The following is a 12,377-nucleotide window of genomic DNA, read 5'->3' as shown; positions in this document are numbered from 1 at the left end:
GATTGTAGCATATATTATATAATCATACACCGTACTTTACAATTGATTAGGGTTGGGTGGAAGTGGGCTTGATGAGGAGGTGGGCTTGATCTTCTTCAGTGGTCTTCCTTCTTCTTCGTCTTCTTCTTCTTACACCATACTTTACAATTGATTAGGGTTGGGAGGAAGTGGGATTGATGAGGAGTTGGTCTTGATCTTCTTTCATGGTCTTCCTTATTCTTTGTCTTCTTCTTCAACTTCATTTGCCGGGAGATCTATTCTTGGTAGTTTCACTTCTGGATGGCAACAGTTGTGGAGGAACACATCGGATCTTTCTTATCCTTATTAGATATATTTTCCCATAAGGAGGTAATGTGTCTGGCTCAATACTTCCTCCTGTAGTAGGAGCCTCAGCTGTGTATGATTGGTCACAAGGGCATCTTAACGCTTGACATCCATGCCCCTAACCAAACACCCACAATGCAAACTATTTCTCCACCAACACCACTTTCTCAGTATTCAAAGGCACATCATAGGGGCATCTTAGCACTTGACATCCATGCCCCTGACCCAGACACCCGTAATGCAAACAATTTCTCCACCAACACCACTTTCTCAGCATTCAAAGGCACATCACATCTACCACAAAACCTAGAGAGTACTTTCAATGCGAATAAAGGAAATTTTGCATTGTCTTTTGAGAACTCTTTATGAAATATAATGATGTATACATCAAAATTATAGTCATCATGATTAAAGTCAACTTACTTTCAATTATAAGCAAGTGTCATAAATTGTATATGTATCTTTTGATGATTCAAATATCTTATATATTCAGCGAAACCAGCATTCTTTCGATGACCTATTGATTTCATCATATACAAAAATCTGGAAGCAATGTAGTACATTTAATCGACAAAATATACATTAAAAATACTAATAGCTTAATTTTTTTTGATACTATTACCTATTGATTTTCATCACCCTCAAGCATTTTGCTTGTCCTTCACAAAGGGATCATAGACTTACTGTCTCCATGTACAATAATTGCTATATATTTGCCCATATCTACCAAACTAAGACGGTCTGCAATTACTGTAGCCTCCTCCTTGGAAGGCAATTGGGTTTCATATGTCTTAGATTCATTGAACATGTTCTTTAATATCTCCTTTTTCGAGGTAGATACTCGGAGTTCTAGACTGCAGAATCAACTAGGAGGTGTTGGTCAACTCCTTGCTCTACCACCCCATGTCTGCTTCACTATAATTTGCTAAAGCACCCAAGCAATAGTCTTGACGAATATTAAAATGATGCATAATTTCTATTAATAATACATAAGCAAATTGGTCTGCCATAGTCTTGATGAATATTAAAATGATGCATAATGTCTGTTAATAATACATAATCAAATGCCATAGTAAAGCTGGGAAAAGAAGGAAGTGACAAGTTTCCCTGTTCATTCTCATTAGAAGGACTCGCTTCTAATGGGATTATACTCATAGGTGTGCTACTACATAGACATCAGAAAAGGATGTACTAGTGGGAAACTTTTCCTTTTCGGCCTCTGCCCTCTCCTCTACTAGATTGATAGCCATCTCTTCCACCTCAACTCCATCATCATCAATTGGCAATGGATTGCTTGGTAAATCCATTGTCTTAGGCTTAGAGTCTTCAGTAAGGAAATGCAAAAAACCAAGAAATCCATAATTGTATTGGAGAAGGTGATATTTCTTTGAGTGTAATGGGCATTTCTCCTCTACTCTATTGTCACAATTGGGGATCTTTTCAAGACAATGGTTGAGCCTTCTTTTCATGACTTTGTTTGTTGAAAAATCAGAAGGCTGCTGCCGCACAGCCACAACCCTCCCGTTCTGCCAGTGAGATGGTGATAAATTTGCTCATGATCTAGTAGATGTTAATGCAGGCCAAGAAGTCAACAGGATTCATAGAGAAATTAACATCATTGAAGTAAAAAATATCAAAGAATTAAGGTATTTGGAGAGTATTACGCCCGTCAATATGGCATTTACAATTCGAGGCACAAGGCTTGGTACCAGCTTAGATGTAGCTGATTTACGTGTTTTGCAATGTTGTGGGATACTCGAAGTCACCAACACAATCGTCAATGTAGCACTATGGTATGTTGGCATATGTGAAATTATAGTTGGCATCCCCATTGTATTGGTTTCTTCCACTCTTAAACATGCATCGGGGAAGATATTGGAACAAGGAGTAAGAGTTGTTTTCTGAAACCGAGCATGGATCTGGTTGATTGACCTTGCTGGTCCTTCCTCAACGGATGAGTCCATGGCTCTTTTATATGGATCTGTTGGTTGATCTTGCTGATCTTCAACAGAGATTCTATCTTTATTTTTAAAAGTGAATATATTGCCGATTACTATGAGCTAGGAACTATCGAAAAGGCCCCTGAGTGGACAGGTGGTGAGCGTTCTGGTTGCCAGTGATGCCATAGATACACGGATGAAGGAATGATTGGAAATAAGGATTCAACCGGAGATTTTAAGGATTATGATCAATGGCACTATGGTTTCATTAAATGATTGTTTTAAAGATAGCTGAATCTGTAAAAGGCAATTTCATATTGGGTGTGTAAGTGGTGTGACTGGCGGATCATGTGGAAATGAATCCACATCAAACATCTTTCCATGTATACCGGGATCAAATGTGTATGAAACATCATGGTTGGAAGTGTCATCACCAACCAATGATCCGCCATCAAAGTCCACCCATGAATCACTTCCATGAACCAAAGCATCATCATCATCATTACCCAAAGCATTTTCCTCATAAATGTCATCATCATAAGGATCACAATCAACCACATTATTTCAAAACCCTCATGCAATGCAACACCATGAAGATCTTTGCAAAGAGTTGTCTCCTTCATCAAGAAGAGCTTCATTGCATTCATCTTTATCCATACAATTCTCTCTAAAAAAAGATCCATGCATTTTCTCTTCATTACAATTCTCTCCAAGAAGAGATGCTCTTGATCTTCCCCATCAACACTTGCATCTTCATGGCTGTCCACCACTGGTTCATTTTCAGCCATCCATACATGCATTGAAGCCACTTGACATAAATCATTAGCATCGCCTTCATCACTTGAAGTATTCCCATAGTAATGGCTTCCAATAAGAGATGTGGACTGAAGCAAACTCCTAGTAGAAATCCCATGTATAGACGGGGTAGGCTTGCAAAAGATCTCCACCACTTGCATGAACTCCTTGCCTAATTTTTACACAAATCCACCTATTATCTCCTTCTCCTCACAATGTTAGGCACAAAGAAGAAAAGGTATCAATATTCCTCGGCATACTTAGGCAATGAATCCACATGTAATAATGGCATGCATTTTTCCCTAAAGCTCCATTGCTCTTGAGTAGCCACAAAGATTTGTACCACTTCATAGGCTCAATTTGCCCAATTCCATTTGTACTCATGCATTACTTGTAGCCACAAGTACATATGTTGTTGATTCCCTCATATCAGGGCAATTCCAAAATGAGGGGACATTATTCTTAAACCTCATGGCCTGGTTTCAAATGGTCAACCTTGATCTGGTAAGAATTATTGTCATGGCTTATAAGAGCGAGTCTCGTGTTGAGTTATAGATTGAGAACATATATTTGGACATTTGTATGTGTTTTTTTATAACACCTATCTCCTGTTTGTTTTTTTAACCAGCATTGGAGTTTTCTTTTGTACGACATTGCCCAAAATATATGTTACTTTGCAAACTCTATTCAAGGATATCATGGTTGCGTTAGACAGTAAGTCCTTATTGACATTTCCCTCTTCCACAAGCATATAGATAGATTTATTTAAGTAGGATAAACTAATGCTTATTTTGTTGACCTGCTAGATGTGCTGAAAAGTTTGCATCAAATGTGGAACACCTTTTATTAGAGCACAATCTTTTTTTTAAAATGAGATATTGAAGGATAAAGGTGCCTGTCCAACCTGCAGATGTCATCTATGGAGGAGACATGATGCATTCTTTTGTTAAAAAATGATTTTTAGTATTCCTCATGTAAGTGATGTTTATAATCTACATCTCCATTATCTAACATAGCTATGAGATTTCTCACAAAATATTTTCCTTTATGTACAAGAACTTAATTTGCACAAATATAATCCATTGCACGTGAAACAATTCAGGACCAAAGCCGTACAAAAAAATATTTTTGTGGTACATGATCATGCATAAGAAGAGATCAGACGGGCAGGTGAATTCGAAAGGGAAGTTGAAGAGCAAAGGGGTCAGCCAACAAGAGGAGCAGTACCAAAGGGAAGTTGAAGTGCACTAAGATGCTATTGATGATGAATATGAAAGGTGCACAACTGAGGTGGAGGAATGGATGGAATCTAAGAGGCAGGTTGAGCTAGAGTCGCGGAGGCAAGAAAAGAAGGCCAATAGGCAAGCGTATGAAAGATTGTGGGGAGAAATGGAAAGAGAGAAAGAGAGCCTTAATCCAAGGCCACCCCATTCACAGTCACATTCATGTTCACATTCATCACACAGACACCTCTTATAATCTTCTTATTACCATCACCCCTGAAATTCTCCCATGTATACACAGAGCGACACACATGCATATTTTATGGAATATATGAATACATCATCTAAAATTCACAAGATATTGAATATTGTTGTCTCTTTTTTTTCATAAGAAACATGTCAAGTATGCTAACAATTGGATGGCATACTGTTTTACACTACTTTGTATCTAACAAGTATGCTAAAAATTGAATGGCATACTAACTTCATGTACCTTAGGGGATAGGATAAACAATTTTTTGTTTATTGGTTGTGGGTCTAGTGGAAATTTGATTACTCATACAAGATGCGTCACTATCAAGGCCTTCGACTTGTCATCCCACAACTCATAGGGGGCCTTGTCTTTAGGTGAATAGAAGAACCCTTTCACACTAAAGCAACCTTGTGCAATGGCATTCCCCCATTTGTCCTTTGGAGGCCTTTTGTAGAGCTCTTTCTCCTTTGTGCATTTCAAGATGTATAAGTCCGCATTCTCTGGATTTACTTTTTCAACTGTCACTACGAAATTGTCTCCTACAAGAAGGACATCACTAAGGGTATCATGGTGGCCTCCTCAATGTTTGTGATGTTAACATCAATGTCAATATTGTCTTCTTCAGTGCCATCTACCAATGGTTCAAGGGCAATGTAGTCCGAGCTATGAATATGAGACTGATTGATGCATCTATGCCATAAGTGTTCCATACAATTACTACAATAACATGATAACCGATTGTTGGAATTAGGGTTGCAGGAAAGCACACAAAGCTTGGAGAAGAAGAAGCAAGAATGCACACAACACAAAGTGTATTAGATTGTGTCAATGTACAAAAGATAAGTTAGTCCTAGAATGATGGGCGTATATACAAGCCGGGGGAAAAAACCTCCTAAAGAGGGAAAAAGTACCCCGGCGGTCCTAAGTGTGTTCACACACATCACTGCCTATACAAATCCCCCCTGGGAGTGATGGTGTGAACGAGAGCTGGCACTCATGTATAGGGGAGTGCCATGCCCGAAGTAGATCAATCCACAAAGGGGAGCAAGCCCAAAGCTTTGCGGAAAGCTTCGAACTTCTCACGAGGAAGCGCCTTTGTGAAAAGATCGGTGAAAAGATCGGCGAGGTTGTCCTGTGTTGGCACATAGGCCAAGCTGATCTCTCCTGCTGAGAGTCTCTCCCTTACATAGTGATAATGCACCTCAATGTGCTTTGTGCGAGCATGAAAAACTGGGTTTCTCGCAACTGCCAATGCGCTCTGACTGTCAGTGAAGATAGAGGTGGCAGACTCCTGTCCAACACCCAAGTCAGCCATAAGCCGTCGTCTGAGCCACACACACTCAACCGTAGTTGTGAAAGCTGCCCTGTACTCAGCTTCACAACTCGAAGTGGCCACAGTAGGTTGCTTCTTGCTCAACCAAGATATGCATGAGCTACCGAGCATGAATTAAAAACCACTTGTGGACACTCTTGTGTCATAGCAACCAGCCCAATCTGAGTCCGAAAAAGCATTGAAATCTGGCAGCAACAATCCCCCCTTGGGATAAAACAACCCAAGATGTATGGTGCCACTCAAGTAGCGAAAGATGCATTTAACTGCCTTCCAATGCTGAGACCCTGGGCTATGCATAAACCTGCTCCCCTGTGAGACTGCAAACTGAATGTCCGGCCTCGTAATGCATACATAGATGAGACAACCAACAGCTGTCTGATAGAGTGTGACATCAAAGTAATCTCCAGCATCATGAAGACTCAACTTCAAACCTGTATCCATTGGAGTAGCAATAGGCTTGCAGTCTTCAAGGCCAAATCTCCGCAACAATGTCTCAATATACTTTGTTTGACACAAAGCAATACCTCCATCACACTGCTTAAGCTGTATTCCCAAATAATGATGCAAATGCCCCAAATCTGACATCTCAAAAGAGGCATTCAAATCAGCCTTAAAATCAGCAATATGACTCTCATTTGGTCCTGTGAGCAGCATGTCATCGACATAGAGAGCAATGATTAGATGTACATCATCCACACATTTAACATACAAAGTGCTTTCTGTTGGACTATTCTGAAAACCATGTGCAGTCAAATATGCATGTATCTTTTCATACCAAGCTCGTGCAGCTTGCTTTAAACCATATAAAGCCTTTTTCAACCTGCACACTTTGTTTTCCTGCCCTCTTTGAACAAAACCACGAGGCTACGATACATACACCTCCTCATGCAAATCTCCATTCAAGAACGCAGTCTTTATGTCCAACTGATGTACATTCCAACCATTATGAGCTGCCAATGCACAAATGCTACGAATGGTAGTCATACGACAAGTAGGAGCAAAGGTCTCATCAAAATCAATGCCCTTTTCTTGAGCATAACCCTTTGCAACAAGTCTATCCTTATAGCGATCAATACTGCCATCTGACTTTCGTTTCAACTTAAAAACCCACTTACATCCAATGGCCTTTTTACCAATAGGCAAATCACACAAAGACCATGTACCATTCTTCATTATAGCATCATATTCACTTTGCATTGTAGCTAACCAATTTTTTTATTTTTGTGTCTCATCAAATGAAAGAGGTTCTTCCTCTTCACACATACTAGACACAGCCAAAGAATAACAATCTGATGCATAAGAGGCATGCTGAAAACCTGAACGAGTACGACTAGATATAGGTGCATCAATTTTACTATCACGCAAGGTTTGCACCAGCCATTTAGGCATACCTCTAGCCTGCTCATTTTCAGCCCTATCCTCATGAATTATATCCTGTAAATCTGTATCAAAAATAGGCTGATCTATGATGTCGTTTGAAATCTGCATAGGTTGAATATTTGCCTCATTAGGACTTACATTTGAATTCCCACCTGTAAATAGAGGCAACAACGTATCAAATACATCCCGTGAGCTCACACCTGTCTCTTTGGTACATGATAACAAAGGCTGCACAACATCTTCCACAAAACAACATCTCGACTAATCAAGATACGCTTTGACTGCAGATGATACAATCTGTAACCCTTGCTTTCAGCACTGTAACCAACAAAAATGCATTTGACAGCCTTATCATCCAATTTTTTGCATTGTTGCACATGCACTAAAGCATAGGCCAAGCAACCAAAGACACGCAAGTGACCAATAGAAGGCTTCCTGCCATGCCAAGCTTCGTATGGAGTAATAGACTGCAAGGCCTTAGCGGGACACCTATTGAGTACATATGTAGCACACATGACAGCCTCAAGCCAAAACGCATGTGGCAAAGCTTGGCTCTTGACCATACATCGTGCCATCTCCATAAGTGACCTGTTTTTTCTCTCAGCAACACCATTTTGCTGAGGGGTATATGGCACTGTACATTGGTGTTTTATCCCATGACTAGCCAGAAATGCATCAAACTCTTTAGACATGTACTCCCCCCCTCGATTGGAACGGAGGGTGCCCACATTACAATTGGATACATTTTCAACCATAAGGAAAAACTGTTTGAAGCACAAAAACACTTTGGACTTTGCCTTTAGTGGATATACCCATGCATGCCTTGAGTAATCATCAATGAAAGTCACGAAGTACAAGTGTTTACCAAATGACGAAGTTTGCATAGGCCCACATACATCACTATGTACAAGTTGCAATTTGCGAGTGGCCCACACAGAACCATCCTTTGGAAACGCAGAACGCTACATTTTGCCCAAAATATAGCCTTCACAAACATGTTTTAATGGTGCCTCAAGAGGGGCAATGAAGAAACCATATCAAATTTCTGCAAACGCAGCAAACTAGCAAAGTTCAGAGGACCAAAACGAGCATGCCATAGTTTTGCATCTGAAACTGCCTTTTCATCAGAAACTGCATTTGCTGAATCATCCACACACTTGTCATAAGAATTGAGCCTATACAGCCCATGAAACAAGGTGCCAGATACAATAATCGTATCACCAGAAGTCAAATCATGAACAGTACATCTGTTATCCACAAATTTGACTACAAGTCCAAGTCTAGCAAGCGCAGAGACAGACAATAGATTCTTATTTATCCCTGGCACATACAAAGCATCTGAAAGTGTGAAAGCGCTGCCATTTGCAGCCGTAAGCATAATTTTACCAACGCCCTTCACTGGGTAAGAAGCATTATTGGCACATGTGACAGTATTCCCATTAGGGACAGCCTCAAGAGAAGTGAACATATCACGATGCGAGGTAATGTGCTTTGTAGCACCACTAAAAAATACCAAACATGAGAGTCAACAGAAACTGCCACATATGCATCATGTACAGATGGGTCATACTGGCAATACACGCTAAACGCCCATTCTGTATCCTGCACAACATTTACAGAATTTGCATTTGTAGAAGCATCCGCTATTGTGGCTGCATTTGACTCTTTCTTCTTTGCCTCTTTAGCCTTTAGCTTAAGGAAATTCTTAATGACATGATCATTTGCCTTACAATAGTTGCACCTGGTCTTTTTCTTGCCTTTATCAAGAGCCTTCTCTCAGACTTATTGTTGCTACCTGTGGTGGAAGGAGAAGAAGTTGCAGACCTACTAATAGGAGAAGAAACAGTGGAAGGGGCTGCCTTACCACTTCTTCTCTGCTGCTGGGTAGCCATAAATGCTTGATCAACTGCACGCTGCCTGGCCCTGTTTTGCCTGGACTACGCTTCTTGCAAGAGCTTGTTGACTAAAGTATCATACTTGATAGCATCAGGTCTGTCCTCAGTAAGAAGTCTCCACGTGGAAGCAAAAGTTTGATAGGTAAAGCATCAAGAACAGTCTGCACAAGAGAATGATCAGGAATAATCTCACCTGCAGAAATCAGCTGTTCTTTGAGATCTTTAATCTCAGCAAGAAAAATATTCATGTCATCATCTTCCTGCATAATCTTCAATTCTAGCTCTTTACGTAGGTAAGCGATTTTTGCCTCGTTACGACCTGCATACAAACCAGCTAGAATATCCCAAGCTTGTTTTGCTGTTTTAGTTGAACGAATATGTGGGGTGATGTTACGTTTGACAAAAAGTGCAATCAAGGAATGAGCCTGCGCATCTTTACCATCCCAATGAGCTTGTTCAGCAGTGGGTAAAACAGCAGCAACAGTAGAGCTGCTGGAACCTGCAACATCCTCAACAGATCCTACATCCACAGAACCTGGACGTACATCCGTACCCTGCACAATGTTCCACACTCCTTTTGCAACCAAAACATGCTGCATCATGTATGCCCAAAGTGCGTAGTTGATGTCTCCATCCACAGCAGACAACATGCGAAATACATCATTGCTGTTATCAGCCATGGTGGCCATTGACTGAAACTGATGCAAAAGCTACCTGTAATGAAGCAAAGACTGAACTGTTGGAATTAGGGTTGCAGGAAAGCACACAAAGCTTGGAGAAGAAGAAGCAAGATTGCACACAACACAAAGTGTATTAGATTGTGTCAATGTACAAAAGATAAGTTAGCCCTAGAAGGATGGGCGTATATACAAGCCGGGGGAAAAAACATCCTAAAGAGGGAAAAAGTGCCCCGGCGGTCCTAAGTGTGTTCACACACATCACTGCCTATGTATATGGCAACAAATCCCCCCTGGGAGTGATGGTGTGACTTCTCACGAGGAAGCGCCTTTGTGAAAAGATCGGCGAGGTTGTCCTGTGTTGGCACATAGGCCAAGCTGATCTCTCCTGCTGAGAGTCTCTCCCTGACATAGTGATAATGCACCTCAATGTGCTTTGTGCGAGCATGAAAAACTGGGTTCCTCGCAACTGCCAATGCGCTCTGACTGTCAGTGTAGATAGAGGTGGCAGACTCCTGTCCAACACCCAAATCAGCCATAAGCCGTCTGAGCCACACACACTCAACCGTAGCTGTGAAAGCTGCCCTGTACTCAGCTTCACAACTCGAAGTGGCCACAGTAGGTTGCTTCTTGCTCAACCAAGATATGCATGAGCTACCGAGCATGAAACAAAAACCACTTGTGGACACTCTTGTGTCATAGCAACCAGCCCAATCTGAGTCCGAAAAAGCATGCAAATCTGGCGGCAACGATCCCCCCTTGGGATAAAACAACCCAAGATGTATGGTGCCACTCAAGTAGCGAAAGATGCGTTTAACTGCCTTCCAATGCTGAGACCCTGGGCTATGCATAAACCTGCTCACCTGTGAGACTGCAAACTGAATGTCTGGCCTCGTAATGCATACATAAATGAGGCAACCAACAGCTGTCTGATAGAGTGTGACATCAAAGTGATCTCCAGCATCATGAAGACTCAACTTCAAACCTGTCTCCATTGGAGTAGCAATAGGCTTGCAGTCTTCAAGGCCAAATCTCCGCAACAATGTCTCAATATACTTTGTCTGACACAAAGCAATACCTCCATCACACTGCTTAAATTGTATCCCCAAATAATGGTGCAAATGCCCCAAATCTGACATCTCAAAAGAGGCATTCAAATCAGCCTTAAAATCAGCAATATGACTCTCATTTGGTCCTGTGAGCAGCATGTCATCGACATAGAGAGCAATGATTAGATGTACACCATCCACACGTTTAACATACAAAGTGCTTTCTGTTGGACTATTCTGAAAACCATGTGCAGTCAAATATGCATGTATCTTTTCATACCAAGCTCGTGGAGCTTGCTTTAAACCATATAAAGCCTTTTTCAACCTGCACACTTTGTTTTCCTGCCCTCTTTGAACAAAACCACGAGGCTGCGATACATACACCTCCTCATGCAAATCTCCATTCAAGAATGCAGTTTTTATGTCCAGCTGATGTACATTCCAACCATTATGAGCTGCCAATGCACAAATGCTACGAATGGTAGTCATACGACAAGTGGGAGCAAAGGTCTCATCAAAATCAATGCCCTTTTCTTGAGCATAACCCTTTGCAACAAGTCTAGCCTTATAGCGATCAACACTGCCATCTGGCTTTCGTTTCAACTTAAAAACCCACTTACATCCAATGGCCTTTTTACCAATAGGCAAATCACACAAAGACCATGTACCATTCTTCATTATAGCATCATATTCACTTTGCATTGCAGCCAACCAATTTTCTGAATTTTGTGCCTCATCAAATGAAAGAGGTTGTTCCTCTTCACACATACTAGACACAGCCAAAGCATAACAATCTGATGCATAAGAGGCGTGCTGAGAACCTGAACGAGTACGACTAGGCATAGGTGCATCAATTTTACTATCACGCAAGGTTTGCACCAGCCATTTAGGCATACCTCTAGCCTACTCATTTTCAGCCCTATCCTCATAAATTACATCCTGTAAATCTGCATCAGAAATAGGCTGATCTATGATGTCGTTTGAAATCTGCATAGGCTGAATATTTTCCTCATTAGGACTTACATTTGAATTCCCACCTGTAAATAGAGGCAACAATGTATCAAATACATCCCGTGAGCTCACACCTGTCTCTTTGGTACATGATAACAAGGGCTGCACAGCATCTTCCACAAAAACAACATCTCGACTAATCAAGATACGCTTTGACTGCGGATGATACAATCTGTAACCCTTGCTCTCAGCACTGTAACCAACAAAAATGCATTTGACAGCCTTATCATCCAATTTTCTGTGTTGTTGCACAGGCACTAAAGCATAGGCCAAGCAACCAAAGACACGCAAGTGACCAATAGAAGGCTTCCTGCCATGCCAAGCTTCGTATGGAGTAATAGACTGCAAGGCCTTAGTGGGACACCTGTTGAGTACATATGCAGCACACATGACAGCCTCAAGCCAAAACGCATGTGGCAAAGCTTGGCTCTTGACCATACATCGTGCCATCTCCATAAGTGACCTGTTCTTCCTCTCAGCAACACCATTTTGCTGAG

This window comes from Cibotium barometz, chromosome 64, assembly GCF_041138505.1.
Source record: "Cibotium barometz isolate CiBa-2024 chromosome 64, ASM4113850v1, whole genome shotgun sequence".
NCBI lineage: Eukaryota > Viridiplantae > Streptophyta > Polypodiopsida > Cyatheales > Cibotiaceae > Cibotium > Cibotium barometz.
This window is presented reverse-complemented; position numbering follows the sequence as displayed.